General features: G+C 40.8%; 1 protein-coding gene across 3 annotated transcripts in view; it reads right to left on the bottom strand.

Moving 5' to 3' along the window:
- Positions 1-17,865, bottom strand: part of MSRA (methionine sulfoxide reductase A) — a 471,175-nt gene that overhangs the window by 427,373 nt on the left and 25,937 nt on the right. Inside the window, exon 1 of one of the 3 annotated variants that reach the window (XM_090026838.1) lies at positions 5,094-11,876. The exons of the other annotated variants lie outside the window; for them this stretch is intronic. The gene's annotated coding sequence lies outside the window, so the exon portion shown is untranslated. Of the gene's footprint in view, positions 1-5,093; positions 11,877-17,865 lie in introns of those variants that run through there. 3 annotated transcript variants of the gene reach the window in all.

Raw genomic sequence — 17,865 nt, 5'->3', positions numbered from 1 at the left:
CAACAATATTATACAGACTTCATGGAACATCATCCACCTGCTACAACCTGCAAGTAAAATCATGTATTAAATGAATGCAAAGATTATTCATACACATGTAAAATATGCACACACACAAACAAAACCTTCACATTAACAATGTAGTTATCTTAGGGTGCTTGACAGGATCATCAGAACTATGTTTGATCATTAGTTCAAAAGATTAAGAACTCTTGCATGCATTTTCTCTTCATCTTATCATTCTGTTCTCCAAGTAGAAGACTAAAAAGAGTTGAGATTGCGTAGCACTGGAACAAGAGCTTATACAGAAATGTGCAAATTACCTTATAAATTACTAGATACAATAAAGATTTAATACTGCCTTTCATTCATTCTTGTCTAGAAAAACAACTGCTACTCTTTGAAATCTAAGAATTCAGACCAGTGGTAGCCAATCCAAATCTCTCTCCCCTACAGTATAAATGCTACCATAATACAGCAATAGGTCTTGGGGTACACTTAATATCTGGAAACTTGTTTATAGTGTCTAGATATAATGTATATAAAAACAGATTATCTTTTACACTATGGCTTCATTATATGATTCCAAAAGTGTAAATGGAACTTAAAGAGATTGTAAATGGAACTTGCTTTTATTTTGTAAAATTTTACAGGATTTTTATAGGATTTACACTACCAGAGTCTGGCCGCTCTGGTAATTAGTTCACCCATGCCCACACGTTGGCATCACTCTACCAAGCTTCTGCATTTTCCTAGGCTTTTGCTAAGACAAGGGAGGAGTAGGTTGAAACAGTGATACAGTAGTTTTAATATGAAAGAGATAGTGGATGCGTCTACACATTAAATTAATTTAACTGAAAAAACACCAGCACTGCTCACGCTGGAGTTTATTGTTCCCAGGTGCAGTGTTAACACATGCGCCCGGGACCTCAGCACATTGGGCCAAGGCAGAGCAGCCCTGGTTGGCAGGGGGCCACCGGGGTCAGCCAGCTCAACATGCTGGCTGGGGCATGAGGGTGCTTCAATGTAGGGCTAACCACCAGAGAGCCCCTGCACTGAAGAACCCCCGTGTCCCAGCCAGCCCCATCAGCATCTACACATGTGGTGCAGCACGCTACATAATGCTGTCATAGGCTAGTACTTGTGTTGGACAGTACCATCTTATGGTAGCGTTTATTAGTTTACTGCGGCCTAATAGGTCTGCATGTGTAGACAATGATGTTTTACTGTGGATCTAATTAGGCAACTGCAGTAAACATCTTGTGTAGATGCGCCCAGTATGGCCAAAATCCACAACTAAAACCTCCCTTAATATTACAGACATAAAAAAGATAGCTGGGGATACATTCAGTTGATGCAAACTGGCACAATTCTACTGAAATCAATGCAGCTATATCCATTTATACATGCCCTGTATATGCACACAGAGCAGTGGGTAAATTATTTTTAAGGAAAATGAAATAAATAAAAATCTGTATCTAGGTGCATGTACGTTCAGGAACAATTTTTTTTTTCTTTGCTACCCAAAGACTGCACTAGAGACAATTTACCACCTCCAGAGGCCCATCTAACCTGCCAATCCCAATTTTGTTCGGTGCTTGTCTGCATTACATGCCCAGGTTTTCTAATTCAAGGGCCCATGTAACAGACCTGGCAATAGGGATAAACACATAATTTTACTGGAAGCTGAGACGATTCTGATAAGGTGTAGTTTTAAGAAAACCTGAAAAACCACAACCACTCCCAAACATGGAAAGATTGGCTCAAAGACTTTTAGCTGCAATATTAGAAAAGGGCTTATGGCAGGCATCGGCAACCCCCGGCATGGGTGCCAGAGTGCAGCATGCAAAGGCATTTTGCTTGGCACATGTGCCTCTGGGCAGATAGCAGGGAAGGGACCAGGTCTGCACTGCCACAACAAGGATTGGACATCTCGCGGCTCCCACACCATTCGCTCTGGCACACCAACATCTTATATGAGTCGGGGTTGCAGGTGTTTTTGACACTGTGCCCAAAAACGCTGCCAACCCCCGATTTATGATTTTACTTTCCATCCTATGAATGAGGACAATGACAAACAATGCATGGCTAAAATAAAAATTATACAGTAAATGATCATTCTTATGTTTTTATTCTAAGTCAGACCATAGGTCCATCTTGCCCAGCCTCCTGTGTCACACAGTGGCTGAGAGTGCTGAAAGAGAGAGTGAACTGGGTATGACCAGGGCTTTTCTCCACTATTCCTCTTATTTCCAGCCTCCAACATTCAATTCTAATTCGGAGGCTGTATCCATGACTCTCAGGATACATAGTTCCTGATGCCATTTTGCCTTTTTGATGGCTGCTGAGCACTGAGATGACATGTTTAGCAAACTGTCCACCAGGACTCCCAGATCTCTTTCCTGTGTGGTAACAGCTACTGTAGAGCTCATCATAATGTAGATATAGTCTGGGTTATTTTTTTCCCCAGGTGCATCTCTTTACACTTATCTACATTGCATTTCCACTTGCCATTTCATTGCTTATTCACTCAGTCATGCCCGGATCCTTCTGTAGTTCCTCACAGTCTGCCTTGGTCTTTACCACCTTGAATAATTTTTTGCCATGAGAAAATTTGGCCACCTCACTACTCACCCCCTTTTCCAGATCATTGATGAATATGTTAAACAGCACTGGTCCCGATACAGGTCCCTGGGGACCCCACTGTTTGCAGAATAATTATAATGAAAATTCAATAATTCTATATTGCAAGTTTTTAAGTGCAAGTTGGATACACCTTTGTCTAGAATGGTTGAGGTCCCTTTCATCCCTATTTTTCTATGATTCTGTAAGAGCAACCCCAGCACAGAGGCAATAAATGAGGATACACTTTGCATTCTAATGTGCTATAAAAAGAAAAACTGTGTCATGAAAAAATGGAGAAATGTAGAGAGTCTTCAAATATAAAACTTAAAAAAAAACCTGATGGGCACACTTCAGCCTGAGTAGGACCTGATCCTCAGACTGAGTAGAATATTGAGGAACTTTTCAGTGCTTCCTGGGGCTTCATCTCAGACCCAAGTAGCCAATTCTTTTGGGATACAGCATACATTGTACATTAACTCAGATTACTTTCTTCAATAGTCACGGTTAAAGGACTCTCCGGCAAACAAAGTGGAAAATTCTGGGCAACCGTCTAAATCCCATAAATGTGCGCTCGTCAACTTCAAAGAGATCTGTGTTAAAACAGTACATCTGCATCCAAATTCTAAAATGAATCTATTTTTTTTTAAACATCAGCATTAGGCCTTTATGGCCCAGTTCTAATTATGTTCTACTTTTACACTAGGATAGCTCCATTGACTTCAGTGGAGTTACTCTTGTTTTACATTACTGTATGCTGTGGTCAGAATCAGCCCCTTGACAGTAGAAAGGAAAAAACTGTTATATGGAACAATATTATGACTGTAATTTAATAACAGGTATCAAGTCCTATCTAAACCCTCATATCCACATTCATCCCTTAAGAGTTTTACTTCAAGGAATTATACAGTTTAAAATACAATATATTAATTTTTGACTCGCTCATTACATACAAGCTGTTCATTTAAAATCAAGTTATTAAAACTTATACAACTAATAATTAAATCAGACGTTTTAAAACGTCTGCTACTACACTGAAATTATCCAGGAAGCTCTAATGTCGAATTCCAGGTACAACTTAAATTTTTGCACAAACCTATCAACATTACAGGACCAGAGATTTCCTTACTTGCAATGGGTTTCTTCTTTTACAAGCAGAAGATCTTTGGCATACATAAGATAAAATTTCTCTCTCTCTTTCTTTTTTAGCTATGTAGGCCAAAAGAAAGTTACAAGGGGCATACCCCGCTTCGGAAATGTACGTATCGGTTGAATTAACTTACTGGAGTTGCTAAAGATAAATAATGTTTTTTCAAAATTAGATTAAACTTTAAAACTAAAATTGGAGTATTAACACATGTTGAAATATTTGTAAAAATATTGTTAAATGAATTACTAAGAGACTACGTATTGATCAAGTTGTAAGATCGGAATTATTTTTAATGGAATTGTCCACGTATTTAGAAAACAAGGTTATTCTTATGTTCAGAGCTCTCACTAGAAACACTGGGACAGGGGCTTAAAAAAAAAAAAAAAAAAAAGAAACGCACAAAACAAAAACAAAAATCTTCTTATATGGACATGTACCAAAAGTTTACATTTTCAAGTATAATTACGAAAAAGGATAGAAATTGAGGCTACATTTGTTTCTAAGGCATATAAGAAATTTAGCTTACTATTTGAGGTAAGACAGATAAAGGGGTTACTCTGTCATAGTAAACGTACATACTGAGACATCTTTCTGTTTCCATAATCGCATCACATGTTGTTAATGTTTGTACAAGAACGAACAATGTACTGGCTAACCACACAGAAAGCGAAACAAAACTCATGCAAACATGTCCTTTTGAGCTAATATCAGTTTGTCATCTATTGTCGAGCATCCATTTTAACAAATAACTGTTGAACATAACACGTTTTAGCAATTTGTAAAGGCAGGGTTGTTACTTTTACAATCCAAAGCAGACCATTTGGTGGAAATACTTATTTAGAAAAACAATAGCACAAATAAGCAGAAAGAATCGGTAAACCGTACGTTCATTATATTAGCATCTAACTCTGGTTCTCCTTTATCATCTTTTAATAAGATGTGTTTTTTATAGTAAATCACTGAGACATATTGCTATGAAACCATTTTAATGCAATAGACAAGTAACCCAAATTCTTCTATATATACATACACACACACACACACACACACACACACACACATAGAAATCTAATGATTTTCAGCATCCTAACATTCACTACTCCCTGAATATACATTTAAAACAAAAAGCACAGATCCTTTTAAACTCTTCCTTAGACACTGCAATGTTTACTGCTCACATGAATGTGTTTGTCTGGGGGGGGGGGTTCTTACTTCTCTCCAATCTATAAGTAAGGAATGGGAAATTTACTCTTACAGAACGTTGGAAGCTGCAAATCTTACAGATCGAACAATCTTTCTTTAAAGGTAGCAGAATACTTACTATAACTGAAGATGATCCATAAAAATCTATGCTTTACAGTTACTCTCTGAAACAACAAAGCTGATGGTCAGAGCAGAAGTAGTATAATCCAACCATATCCAGGCCTAATAGGCAATATACTACTAGTATTTGTTGTTATGAAAATCAGAAATACGGTGCTTGTCTCACTGAAAATGCAAGCACTTTTTGAGAACAATCAATGGATTTTCAAGTCCTTAATTTTATTGAAATCATAAAGGATCCACGCTTCAGTCGTTACTGACTTGTTTAATCCAATCATAAGAAAAGGACTGGTATTTTTTCACAATTTATATCAAACAGGTACCGTAACCACAAACAAAAGTTTGTTTTTCCAATGTGATCAGTTCAAATTCAGTTCTGTCATCTTCAAACCATCTCTCACTTGACAGAAGTCAGTTCTTCTCCAGCTCTTACATTTCCTCCTCCAAGAGAGAATTCACTAAACTCGGATATCCTTTATTAATATATACTGAAAATGTTTAGAGCAACAAAATAGGCATGCTCACATTTCTTGTTTGCCCTTCAGGCGTTGTCTGGGTATCTTCGGCTTGCCCTGCTGGTCTTCAATTTTATCACTAATTGCTGGGGGATGTAGCTGGGACAGCATGAAGTAGCAAAAATAAATACTGTTGCTTTAAGAAAACACTTTCTTTTACACTAAGATAAAACAACTTTGTCTCTACTCTTACTTCGCTGCTGGGTCAGATGAAATCTTAAAAGGAGGCTCCATTAAAAGTTAATATCTGTAGCATATGTGGAAAAAAAGGCTGAAATTTCCATTCTGAACATATTCCGAAGGAAGTCAGATTTGGTTTTAAAGCAGATTTAATGTCGATGAAACCTCTTTTCCCAAAAAATTAAAATTCTCCCTTTTACTTAGATATTCCCTCTGTAATCTTCCAAATTACTCCTGTCTCCCTTACAATTTAATCAGACATAACAAAAATCAAATACCGTATTTCCCATATGTATAGACAGACATTGTGGAGGCTTCATTAAAAAAAAAGTCTTATTTCCCTTAACACTGGTGACTGAGCATCTTTTAATGTACCACCACTTTCAAATAGCCCAAGAGACTTAAAAAGCCTTCTAAGTTTGAAAACCAAAAAGTTCTGAGTTTTTCTGTACCCCAGGATGGTTTTCTTTCCTGAAGCTCAAGCCGAGAAAGCAGACAAAAGAAGCTGATTTGACTGAGCTGTGCCAAGTCTTGCCTTTTTTTCTTTCCCCAGCTCGTTCTCTCTCTCTCGCTCGCTCCCAGCATGGCAACCTTCCCGAGCAGTCTTGGCGGAGCTCCAGCCTGTGCCAGTCTGTCTGAGTTCTTGTTTCCAAAAGATGCTCTTTGCGGATCAATTAATATATTTAAAAACAGGAAACTGTGGGTCAGTAACCAAATCTTGGCACCAGCAACCACTTCATCTGCCAAATCGGCTTATAGATTTCATGGTTTCCTACCTTTTACAATGGATAGAAACATTTTTACTCAGCGATTGTGGAGTACTGGAAGCCATTCACTGTTCAGTGATAAGAAATCTGTTCTCTAAAAATGTCCGCATGCGACACATGAACAACCTGCAATAAATCAAGATGCTTTTGAAGGAGGGCGTATGTATAATTTTAATAAGTACCAAATACTTCTGATAATATTAGGCTTTCCTTCAACGCTGCGAGAACTATGGGAAGATTCCAAGAATGGGAGTCACATAGATTTAAATTAATGTCTGCATGCCTAAGTCACATTTTTAACTTTCTTAACTCCGCCACGAAAGCTAATGATTCTTGCCAGCACACCCATTGTTAGGAATCAACTTTAAATTAAAAACTAAAGTTGGTCCCAGTTGTCTAATACAAAACAGTGATTTTTAACAAACTGCACACGTCCCAAGATGCAAAAATCGTCACTTGTTAATTCAAAACCAGAAGTTCTTGATAAAGGATTCATAGGAGAAACTACTCAATATGCAAAGTTCATTTTAATGTAAATTTTCTCCATATATTGCAAGCCTTTTAAAATTTAATGAAGTCACATTTAGAACTATATTCAAGACACATGCTGAACAACAGGAGTTTGTTTACTGCAGAGAATTAAGAATTGACTTCACTCTCATCTATAACCTATCTGCCAAAGTAGCGTCAACTTTTTTTTTAAGTATGTACTTTCCTTAATAAACACAGTCAATTACAAAGGGACTACACTTCCCATAATGTTTAAATTATACTCACTAGCTCAATGGGCATAACCTCCTCTTCTTAGGGAAGGATTTGAAGCAAGGACACAAACTGGTTCCTTAGGCACTTAAGTTGAGCAAAAGAAGAGTGGTACCCCACCATGACACCATGACTGCCCCTATCTTCAGAGCTCATTTTCAGAAGTGAGAGTAGATACAGTGAAGTGGAAATGGAGGTGTTTACTGGATAGTATGGATCAACCACACAAGCTCCTAAGAAGAGCAGAATTTAATCATACGGCCATGTTGAATATTCCTATCAGCTGTCTCCAAGCTTCCTGAATTGCTCTTTGGAGACACGTACCACTCCTAAATGGCTAAATCTGTATCACCTTTTAAGAGTCTTTGAAGTCTTTCCATTACCTATAGATAGTGATCCTAGGCCAGTGGTGCTCAAATTCCAGCCCACAGATCTGGCCCATGACACCATGTTAACTAATCCACAGGGTTCCCCACAGGTCCAGAAATTTGGTGGTGGGGGGACAGTGGCAACATTAAATTCTGCCCCACTGCTGTCTAATTTCTGGACCTTTGGGAAGCCCTGCAAGCTAGATAACACAGCCCTCCGTGTTAGAACACGCTGGCACATGGCCAAATCTGAGCACATAGGGTCAAGTCAGCATGCAGCTGGAACTGGCGTGAGGGGCCAGACACCCAGAGACTGACCTCACATGCCAGCCCCATATGGCATCCAGCTCACAGACCAATGCTTGCCACTCCTCCAGCCCAAGAGGCCAGAAAATGGGCATCACAGTCCTAGGCATCTGACCTGGTAAAACTGAATTAGCATCAAGAGCAAAAAACCTAATGATTAGACACTGAGGCTCTTAACTATAGACACATAAGAAACAAGTTTGAATACTGGCATTCATATATAGTCCAAAGTAGTTTGGGACCAAACCACTCCATTCCTCATACAATATTTCCAACTCCATGATTAGGAGAGGCAACTGAACTGAAGTTGTATTCATTTAAAATGGGGTAGATCCCAACAGAACAGATTCCTTAAAGAATATTCAACCTTGGAACTTGGTTTGTTCTGTTAGATTTAAAAAAAGAAAATTGAGCTTTGGCAACTTTTGTAAATACTGTAATGCTCACCATTTCTCACAAAACAGATCGGTTGGTGTACTGACACTTCCTACTTAACTAACTAGTCTTGTTCAGTTGCTTTTCTTATCCCCTCTACCTGACATCTGTCTTATCTGTCAATGGTTGTCTCACATACGTATACTTTTATAAGCCTTCAGGCACTGCACAAACACATCTCTCTAAAAAAATGTGTTTATACAGTTGGATCCCACAAGATATTAATAAATAAATATTGCTTTCAGCATATGCCCTGCACTATCACAACTACAAGACTAATACACTATATATAAAGTACCTGCCATAATAGCACCCTGATCAGGACCATAAGCTGCCACCATAGTAATAAACAATAAAAACTATGAGAACTGAACTATAGACAAAGTATAAAAACCTGTGAAAGCTAAACATTACTTAGTTTTATTTTACAAACCCAAAACTCTCTGGTTGGAAACATAAAACTATTCAGCAACTTAAAAATGTTACACAAAGAACAAATAAATGAAGACTCTAAAATCCATTGCCTTTCCTGCAACAGAAAATGAATTTATATTTGCAATGAAGAAACAAATGGGAAGCACTACAAAATTAAGTCCCCAATTTATTAGCAGGCCAGGCAATGTAGCTTGTTTAATCAGTGAACGTTTAACTATCAGCATGTAAAAGTTTTGTGAGCAACATTAGAGCACCTAATAAATTGGGACAAATCTAGTCCATGTATCATGTAGGTGGTACAAATGATATGAGCCAACAGAAGAAAGTAGACTTGCCCACACTTTTCCATACAACCTCCCAACTCTTAAAAGACCACAATTTTAAAATTGTGTTCAAGTCTGAAAATACTGTAGTACACCCTATAATAAAAACCACATCCAGCATTGCTGTAATTGGAAAACATTAGAAAAACATGTATTTTTCCTACATTTTGTGTAGAATCAGTTTTCCCCTCGCTGAAAAGGCCATCAAGCAAACTTCAACAGGAGAACAAAAAGATCTCACATAAAAATTGCTACTGGAACTATTTTAAGTCTACTTTGATTATCCTGATTACCTCTCCTCTCGAATAGTCTGTAATTCAATTTTTGCCTCCTCTACTTCACTAAAACTGCTCTTACCAATATAACTAATGACATCCTATCAGAACCAAGGACCTCTCCTCTACCTCTATCTTTCAACACAATCCATCAATTTCCCCCCTTTACCATAGCAAGAAAATGGGAGCTTCTACTCTAGATTCATAGATTGTAGGGCTGGAAAGGACCTCAGAAGATCATCGGGTCCAGCCCCCTGCACCAAGCAGGAAAGATAACTGGTGTCAGGTGATGCCAGCAAGGTGACCATCTGGTCTTCTCTTGAAGATTTCCAGGGTAGGCGACTGCAACCACCTCTGGAAGGAGCTTATTCCACAGTCTGGACACCCTGACTGTGAAGGAGTTTTTCCTAATGTAGAGCCTGAAACTATCTTCCAGGAGTTTGTGACCATTACTCCTAGTTTTCTTCAAGGGTGCCCTAGTGAACATTTGCTCACTGAGCCCTTGATGTATGCCTCCGATGTAGTGGTAAGCTGCTACCAACTCCCCTCTCAGCCTTCTTTTTTTTCAGCTGAAGAGTCCCAGATCCCTCAGCCTTTCCTCATATGGCTTGCCACACAAGTCTCTGATCCTAGAGGTGGCCCTTCTCTGGACTCTCTCAAGCTTTACCACGCCCTTGTTAAAGTGTGGTGCCGAGAACCGGACGCAGTACTCCAGCTCTAGATCAAACCATTCCATATAATCTGGTACTGTTGGCAAGTATCCAGTTTTTCAGAAGAAACTGTGAAAATATCTTTATTCCTTGGGCTTCTCCTGAATCTCTATTTTCTTAGTTCTCCTATTTGTACAACTGCTGTTTCAGCAGCTCTTCCAATTCCATTGTCCCTTATCAGTCTGTGCCACCTTTAGGTTTCTATGTTCTATCTCCTCTTTTTGCTTTAAAAAACTTATTGTAGCTAACTGTCCATAATCTGATCCACTTTCACTGTTTCAACCACTATATCTGCGCCATTCACTCCTAAATCTATTTTTCCATCCCAAAATAATTTTCCCTTGAATAATCCCAACTATAATCGCTGACATTTCCTTGGAATTCAATCTCTTCCAGCCACCCCACGCTAAACCATGGTAAAAAATGAACCCCTCATCGTGCTTGCCAAATTTTCTCTTCTCTACCTCTCTTGTAAACTTCCTCTTCGCTATCTTCAGACTCACAACTTTAGTGTTCAGCTCTGTCTTCTTTAGCCACCTTGTCTAAGAATAGACACAAAATTCCATCATTTCTTCTCTAGATCATTCACATTGATATCTTCTTTTCTTCCCTGTATTTAGCTGAAAAAGAAAAACTTGCCTATACCTTGGCCCTCTTTCACCTCGTCATTCATTCACTGGCAGCCATCAGTCTTCGGAGACCATGGGGATTGTGCCCTCGGTAGGTTACCAGGTTCCACCACAGCTTCTTGAGTGGCTGAGGAGTCCAATGCGTAACAGGCTAACCCTCCAGCAAGCTGCACATACAAACTCAGTTGAGCTTGAACTGGCATGCCAAGTACTGTTTTGTCCTGCCTGCCTCTGACGCCTCTTCTCTAGCTCATCATTGACCCTCTCCATCTGGAAGCAATGTAGGCCCTGATTCATGGTGGCTTTCCACTCACAGCAGTCCAAAGCAATTGATTCCCAGCATTGGCCATCGATGTGCAGCTCACAAAGGTTTTTCTTGAAGACACCCACAAGATGGAGTTTTGGGTATCCAAGTTGAGGTTTGCCAGTGGTCACCTCACCGTACAATACATCTTTGGGGATTCGGGCATCGCTCATATGGTTTCACACGTCCTAGCCAATAGAAGCATCTCTGTCTCAGGAGCACAAACATAGTGGGTATCTTGGCCTGTTCTGGAACAGCAGAGTTGAAGATTTTGAAGCTCCATGTTATGCCCAGAATATGGCAGAGACATCGAAAATGGAAACTGTTTAGGTTTCTTTCTTGCTTGGCATAAGGAATCCAGGTTTTGCTGCTGTACAATAGAAAGCTAAGTATGCAGGCACTGTAGATGAACATCTTTGTCAACAGAGTGAGCACTCTGTTTTTCCAAACTCTATTTTGAAGTTCAACCATGGCATTGCTTGCCTTTGCAATGTGAGCATTAATTTCAGCTTCCAAGCCAAGATTTTGCAAGACAGTGGAGCCCACATAAGTGAATTTTTCAACCACTTCCAGGTTTTCATCCCCTATTCTAACTTTGGGAGGGCAGTCAACTTGTTGACCCATGACTACTGTCTTCTTTAGGCTAATGGCCAGACAGAAATCATCACAAGCACAAGAAAGGTGACCTCAACTCGCCTCAACTTGTAGCTTAAATCAGCGGTTCTCAACCTTTTTTATTTGTAAACATCGAAGGCCAGTCCCAACCCAGCAAACAGTTTAAGTAGAAAACAGCCCCCTGGTCCTCCCAGTACTCTCCTCACTCCCAACCCGCTGCCCCTCACCCCTATGCCCCAGTCCCCTAGTGTATGGGGCGGGGGGGGGGGAGCATGGTGGGGCCCAACCAGCCCCTGGAACTCTGCCAGCCTGCAAGGGAAAACCCATGGTTTCCCATGTTTTTCTCTTTTAAAGGAAAATCAATTTTAAATATGTTGATTCATTTTTAAAGTTTGTTCATGACCCTTTCATATATTTTTGCAACCCACTTTTCAGTCACAATCCACAGGTTGAGAAATACTGGCTTCAATGTTTTTTCTTTCCATACAGAGCACCACACAAATCTAGCAAGGTAAACAAAATATGCTAAAAAGGTCCAATTTTGCAAAAATACACATGCACTTGTATGCCGAAATTTTCATATCTGAGTACAGTAAATGTGTACCCAAATGAAAACATATTTATACACTTAAGTGGGCTCCTCGTCACTGAAAACCTGGCCCAGTAGGACTCTGCTATCACTAACATATGTTCTAAGAAAAATGTTTACAAGATATTCTAAACATGCCTGGCATGTTTCTCCCCTTTCCTTTTGTCTGCCTTGAAATAGCTTTTAAATAATACAGATTTATTAATAGTGCTTCACTATATTGATGATGGGAATATTGCTCACACATGATACGTACATGACATTTTTCAGAAACATTTTCCTTTTATTCTTAAGAAATGATATTCCTAACTTGGCACATTTGTCATCTTGAGGTTAATTTTAGCAGTCTTTCACCTACTACACTTGTGTTGTCAGCTCTCAGAATTCATATCAGAGAGCACTCACCTGTAGAACCTACCGTCTCCGAGAGCCTGCCAGAGCTTGAAAGGAGGGCTGCCTTTGAAACCAAGCACTTTAATTTCTTTTTTTACCAAGTGAAAGTCCTTTCAGTGGAAGAAAAAAGGCAGTGATCCTACTAAGCCATCCCTACTGGGGAGGAGAAAAAGAAGTCACTCAAACATTTGTCTGTTTTTAAGCACCAAAATGTTAAAACACTGTAAAAGTGCTTAAAAATTAATGAGGCTAAAACATACGCAAAATTATGAGTATTATAGTTGCTATTTATAAAAATGTAAATATTTTCAGTTGCAACTTTCAGCCCCATGCGGCTGCCCAATAAGAAAGAACGAGGCACAAACAGACAGTCTCAGAGGGAGGTTGGACTAGTTATTCCAGGGTACAAGAAAAGATCAGCTCTAGAAACACCTGGCTAAAAAACTGCAGAGTCTGCTGAATGCAAAACTGTGTCACATCTCAAAGCTTTTAAGGTCAGCATATTGTAACTTCACTTATTCTTCATCTCTGAAGTGCAGGCAAGTAGCAAGAGAAGGGCCACCATCATTTTCCATGCCCTCTGCTGAGGAACGTGCTTCAAAAGTTCATGAACCTGTTATGACACCAGAACATGAGGTTAAAATGTAAATCTCTTGATATCCTGACACCAACTCAGCTCTCTCACCTTTCGCAGATCGGGTTTTTTTGGTGAAGATGCTTAGATATTTGTTTACCTGTTCCTAATTAGAACGTTAATGAAAATATTACATATTTAAATCCTTGCTTACAAATTTAAAAACAGAGTTGTGGTTCTAAATGCCTCTTAGGTTGAAAACTGAAAAAAAAGAAATCTGTAACCCCAAATTCAAATACATTTAAGGCTGGTATTCAGAGAAATGTTATGGTGATATACACAATGCTCCCACTGTGTATATCACCATAACATTTCTCTGAATACCAGCCATAAATGTCTTTGAAACCACTTGACTTAGCATCGGAACCTGCTTGACTTAGCATTGGATATGTCCAGGGGAACCCCCCTAGAGTTAACTCAGATGTAGATAAACTCTACTTCATCGGCAATCCCTCACAGTCAAGGATGACTGTCTTCCACGACTGCTTCATCTGTAGGTCTGAAGATGGACAATGAAGCCAACCCAGAATCAAAAAACTCTGTTGCAACTCATGCACGCGTTTCCGTGTGAGGTCGGTGGTTCTAGATTCTTGATTCGGTTCATGACATGCTGTTTCTGTTGCTCCCACTTTTCCACCTTCTGTTCTTGTTGTACGGTTTCAAAGTACTGAGATCCTTGTCCCCCTGAGACTCTTCCTCCATTAGGGATGGCCCTGGGCAATAGTCTCCCATGAGTTAATATTGATGTTGCACTTTTTCAAGTTAGCCTTGAGAACATCCTTGAAGTGTTTTCTTTGCCCTCCTCTTGAATGTATGCTTTGACTGAGGTGAGAGAATAAAACCTGCTTCAGGAGGCTGGAGTCAGACACTCAGATGATGTGGCCAGCCCAGTGAAGTTGATGTCAGATGATCATCAACTTGATGCTCGTGAGAAGAGGCTAATGTTGGTGCATGTCTTCCCACTAGACACAAAGAATCTTCCGCAGGCAGTGTTGATGATACCTCTCCAGTGACTTAAGGTGTTTCCTGTACTTTGCCCATGTCTCACCTTCATACAGTAAGGTAATTTATCAACTGCTTGATAAACCATGAGCTTGGTTTTGGATCTGTCATCACAATCTTCGAACGGCCATTTCCTCAGGCATCCAAAGGCTACACTTGCACATTTGAGGAAATGTTGGATTTCTTCGTTGATGCAAGCCTTCTGAGGTATGGAAAACACTCAAGTGGGGTTCCCCAGAGGTATCAGTGGAGTTCCCCAGCGTCCATCCTGGGTCTGGCATTGTTTAACATCATTAATCATTTGGATGAGGGCATGCTTAGAAAAACTGCAGATGACACCAAGTTGGGTGGAGTTGCAGACACTCTGGAAAACAGGGTTAGGATTCAGATTAACCTCATTGACTGGAAAAATGATCCTCAATCAATCAGGGAAGATTCAGTAAAGACAAGTGCAAAGTCCTGCACTTGGGACGGAATAATTGCATGCAGAAATACACACTGGGGAATGACTGGCTAAGCTACAGTACTTCAGAGGAGGACATGGGGTTTCCATAAAACGAATATAAACCAGCAGCATGTTCTTGTTGCCAAAAGAGCCAACAGCATATTGGGTTGTATTAACAGGGTTCTTTTGCTCTACTCAGCACTGGTGAGGCCTCACCTGGAGCCATGTGACCACTTCTGGGCCCTACACTTCAAGAAGGATGTGGACAGACTGGGAAAAGTGCTAAAAATTATTAGCAGCCTGGGAAGCATTACTTAGTATGAAAAACTGAACAAACTAGGGTTACTTGGTTTGGAGTAGAGAAGCCTGAGTGGGGATTTGATAAGTCTTCAAATACCTGAAGGGTGATTATAGAGAGGATGGAGATGGGATTTTCTCTGTGGACACAGGGGAAAGGACTAGAAACTGTGGCCTCAAGCTGCAACAGAGGAAATTTAGGCTGGAGATTAGAACTTTCTGACTATAAGGTGATCAAGCATTCACAGAATCATAGAGTCATTGAGTGGGAAGGGACCTCGACAGATCATCTAGTCCGACCCCCTGCCATGGGCAGGAAGGAGCACTGGGGGTGGCAGGGGTCATAAGATCCCAGCCAGGTGCCTATCCAGTCTCCTCTTGAAGATCTCCAGGGAAGGGGAGAGCACCACCTCTCTGGGAAGCCTCTTCCAGGCTCTGGCCACCCTTACCGTGAAGTAGTTCTTCCTAATATCTAACCTAAACCTATCCCCCTCAGCTTGTGGCCATTGTTCCTGGTGACTCCAAGGGGGGCCCTGGTGAACAGACTTTCCCCGAGTCCCTGCTGCTGGCCCCTGAGAAGGTTGTAGATCCCCCACTCAGTCTCCTCTTGCGGAGACTGAAGAGATTCAGGTCCCTCAGCCTCTCCTCATAGGGCTGGCCACGGAGGCCCTCAACCATATGAGTGGCCTCCTCTGGACCCTCTCCAGGGTCTCCACATCCCTCGTGAAGTGCGGCGCCCAGAACTGGACACAGGACTCCAGCCGCGGCCTGACCAGCGCCGCATAGAGGGGGAGCAAGACCTCTCTGGACCCGTTAGTGATGCCCCTGTTGATGCAGGACAGGGTGCGGTTGGCTCTGCCTATTGCTTCGTCGCATTGGCAACTCATATTCATCCTGGAGTCAATCCTGACTCCAAGATCCCTCTCTGCCTCTGTGCTGCCGAGAGGGGCAGCCCCCAACCTATAGCCATAATGCTGGTTCCCTCTCCCCAGGGGCAGCACTCTGCACTTGGCCTTGTCGAACCGCATCCTGTTCAGATCCACCCACTTCGCCAACCTATCCAGGTCTGCCTGGATGCGGTCCCTGCCTGCTGGTGGAACAGGCTGCCTGGAGAAATTGTGGAATCTCCATCCTTGGAAATCTTCAAGAGGGAGGTTGGACAGATACTTGCTAGGATGGTCTAATCGGGATGCTTCTGCCATCAAGAGCAGGCTGAACTAAATAACCTCATGAGGTGCCTTCCAGTCCTACTTTCCTCTGATCTTATGAAACTTTTCAGTTTCTTCCATAACAAACACAAAAAAAAAAAAAAAATCAAAGAGCTGTTAGAAACCTGAATTTCTCCAAACTGAGATGATATACTCTTAGAACTGCCATTTCATCCATCAAGTGAAGGAATATATTCTTTGTGATTTGAGAAGCAAGAAACAAACACATCAACTTGTACCGGACAACATACTATGAACTGCTAACCAATTAGATTTTTATGGACTAAACATTTTACATAATGTCATATAGGTGAATATCCCCCAAAAAAATTTTGCTTGTGTTCAGTCATCCACTTAGAATAAATTTTACTGAGATTTCCCATTTTCTGCATTTAGATTTGCACTGTACTGAATAAGAGAGTTGTATTGCTTATTTTGCTACACTAGCACCTTGTAGCAGTTTTATATGTAATAGTTAGGCTTAGCAGGATTCAATTTTTATCATTAAACATCGATTTCACCTCACATAGACCAATGAAAACATATTTCCATTGGTAATAATTTAAATTTATAGAAAAGGAACATAAGAAAAAAAAAAATCCAGGATGGGGGTAAGGAAATCCAGGACAGGAGGTTCCAAGCATGTGCATGCTCACACACACACACACACACACACACACACACACACGGCAGCCCAGGGTGGAGGGAGCCCCAGCTATGCTGCCTGCACATTGCTCCTTTGGCAGCAGCTCAAGTTCTAATTTTGCACAATCTTGAAAAATTCAACTGATAAAAATCAAAATAAATACTTAAAAATAAACATCAATTTTAGCCATCAAAAGGAAAAATCGAATTCTGCCAAGCCTAATAATAGTCTGTTCTAATACAACAATGGGAACTAGTGAAAAATATTTCAGTGTTTGAGGCAAGTGAAGGTGTGCAGACTGGAAGTCTGTCCTCTCTTCCAGAGGAGTACAATAGCCATGAGACTACATAAGCTAACTGTCTTACCTGTTCTCATTCTGATCCCACGATTCTTGTGCTTTTGGCTGTTCAGCTGCCAACCTTCAAAAAAAAAAAAAAAAGCAGCCAACAGTCCCCTTGATGATTCTACAGCATGCTTGCTTTCAGAGCCAGGTACTTGGCTGAGAAATCAGCAGTATGGGTTCATATCCCTTCAGGGTGATCAGAGCCTAGAAACCAGGTTTCCCATTTCCTGGGTGACTGCTCCAAACAAACACTAGGCCAGGGTTGTTCAACTTTGTTGTGGGCCACACTCAAGTGAGGAAGCCCTCCTGTGAAATCCTCCCCACTGCATGGGCTGTGCCAGCATCATGCGGCCCGCACCCAGAAGGGTGCATGGACCCCTGGATTCGCCCCTGCATTGCAGCAGGGGAGAAGTAGGGGTCGGGGTCCACAGGCCACATGTTAAGTTCCCATTGGACAGCCCTGCACTAGGATATGGGGTAAAAGGTAGGCACCACCGTCACACATGGTGCATTCCCTAGCTTCAGAAATCCATTAGATGCAGCTGTCTCAGCTAATGAGACTGATGTTATGAAATGAATGAATGGATCT

The sequence above is a fragment of the Crocodylus siamensis genome, chromosome 1, assembly GCF_052110815.1.
Source record: "Crocodylus siamensis isolate JL-2025a chromosome 1, ASM5211081v1, whole genome shotgun sequence".
Taxonomy (NCBI): domain Eukaryota; kingdom Metazoa; phylum Chordata; order Crocodylia; family Crocodylidae; genus Crocodylus; species Crocodylus siamensis.
The sequence above is the reverse complement of the archived record's forward strand: the minus strand, read 5'-3'. Positions and strand labels throughout refer to the sequence as shown.